The sequence below is a fragment of the Chrysoperla carnea genome, chromosome 5 (assembly GCF_905475395.1).
Source record: "Chrysoperla carnea chromosome 5, inChrCarn1.1, whole genome shotgun sequence".
Lineage (NCBI taxonomy): Eukaryota > Metazoa > Arthropoda > Insecta > Neuroptera > Chrysopidae > Chrysoperla > Chrysoperla carnea.
The window spans coordinates 42,596,844-42,599,194 of record NC_058341.1 but is presented as its reverse complement, the minus strand read 5'-3'; positions in this window follow the sequence as shown (position 1 = coordinate 42,599,194).

Sequence of the window (2,351 nt, the reverse complement as noted above, 5' to 3'; positions counted from 1 at the left end):
TTTTCCATTTTGCATAAATTTAACTACTAAATAGTGGTGATACTGCTCAGAAATCTCAAAAAAGCTCATGTTAAAAATTCAATAATCTCAAACCCCAGGATTTAGGCGTTCTATCATGTTCTAGCTTCTCTGAATTTTGTCAAATTTTATTATTCGCATTCAATGAAGAGCTAAATCACTATTTCAAACGTAGTTTATACGAAAATGCTCTGCTTTAACTTTAATATTATGCAAACCTTGCCCAACAGTGAAAACGTGTTCTTTTTTCGTACAAGTTTTATAAACGGCGTCTAGATTCAATTCAAAATGAAAACGTGATTGATTCTTGAAGTAGGCTAGAAATGTTTTTAGAATGAATTTTAACAAAGACATGTTGATAAACTTAAATGACATAATTAATGAAAAAAGGAATTTATTTAGTTGTATTATTTAGAGCAAATTTAAGATTTGTATACAAAAAGTGATTTTGACGCATTCAATGGGAAATTAGTAGGACTTATAAGTCTTAGGTGCTAATTATTCATTGTGCGGAATACTGTCCGGAAAGAAAAAGCGTGGGATAGTTAAATCAGATTAAAAAAAAGTGCTAACTAAATCTGATCAAAAAAACATTGCCCTTGTGCAAGCCTTTTTTGAAAGTTATATCTTTATTTTTTATAAAATTCGCAGCATGTTAATGATAATAAAATTTGGATCTTTACTCACAAAAAGTATTTAATAAAGTAGTAGAAAGTTATTTTATTAAATTTTGTTATTTAATATTTGCATCGATTTCATTTTAGTTATTATTCATTGAAAATCGATTTCTGGTTTATAATACAATTTTTACGTGAGCAGTGTTTCAATGTAATATGTGTATATAATATGTTTATAGTAAATATTATCATCCTACATGGCTTATACACAATACAACAGACATGCTGCTACTGTAGAATACATATTTGTACGGTTTTTATAAAAACAAAATAAAAAGAACTCATTGAAAATGATCAAAAATAGTTATTTTTTTATTTAATTGTATATATATATTTATTATACCATGTATATATGAAATATACATAGTATATTAAGTTTAGTCCCAAGTTTGTAACGCTTAAAAATAATGATGCTAGGAAAAAAATTTTGTCATGGGTGTTCATAAAATCACCTAATTAGTCCATTTCCGATTGTCCGTCCGTCAGTCCGTCCGTCCGTCCGTTCGTCTGTGGACACGAAAACTCAAAAACGAAAAAAGATATCGAGCTGAAATTTTTACAGCGTACTCAGGACGTAACAAGTGAGGTCAAGTTCGTAAATGAGCATCATAGGTCAATCGAGTCTTGTAAACCGTTAAAGATAGAACAAAAGTTTAAATGTAAAAAATATTCCTTATCAAAAATTAAACAACTTTTGTTTGAAACATTTTTTCGTAAACATCACTGTTTACCCGTGAGGGCGCCAATTAGGCGGAAATTTTATAATATGTACTATACTTGATTATCAGTTATGTTACTTGATTATAGTTACATAGTATATTAAGTTTAGTCCCAAGTTTGTAACGCTTAAAAATAATGATGCTAGGAAAAAAATTTTGTCATGGGTGTTCATAAAATCACCTAATTAGTCCATTTCCGGTTGTCCGTCCGTCCGGCCGTCCGTCCGTCTGTGGTCACGATAACTCAAAAACGAAAAGAGATATCAAGTTGAAATTTTTACAGCGTGCTTAGGACGTAAAAAGTGAGGTCAAGTTCGTAAATGAGCAACATGGGTCAATTGGGTCATGTGTCCGTAGTACCCATCTTGTAAACCGTTAGAGATAGAATAAAAGTTTAAATGTTAAAAATGTTCCTTATCAAAAATTAAACAACTTTAGTTTGAAACCTTTTTTCGTAAGCATCACTGTTTACCCGTGAGGGCGACAATTAGGGCGGAAATTTTATAATATGTACTATACTTGATTATCAGTTATGTATGTGTCACTTGTTGCTATATGTAATGTGATAAAGAAATCAACACTGACTATGCATGGTATTTCAACAATTAACTCAGTCAATTGTTTGTTTTCACTTGTTATACCTATTAGTTTTGACTCTTAATTTCAAGTGTCATATAGTTACATGATCCAAAGTACAGGAAAATTCATTCAACAATGAAACAACACTTATGTGTCATGACAATAGGACGTACCTTTAAGAAAGTAGCTGTTGTTGAATAATATTTTAAAGATATGTCCTTTGGTTATGTTTCTATACAAATTTGAAACCATCTCGTTAACCATTTATAATAAATGAAGTAAGAAGCGTTTTTATGGAAGTTCTTAAGTATAAAACAAAAAGGGAATAGGTACTGTGTATAAGGCGAGCGTAATCACG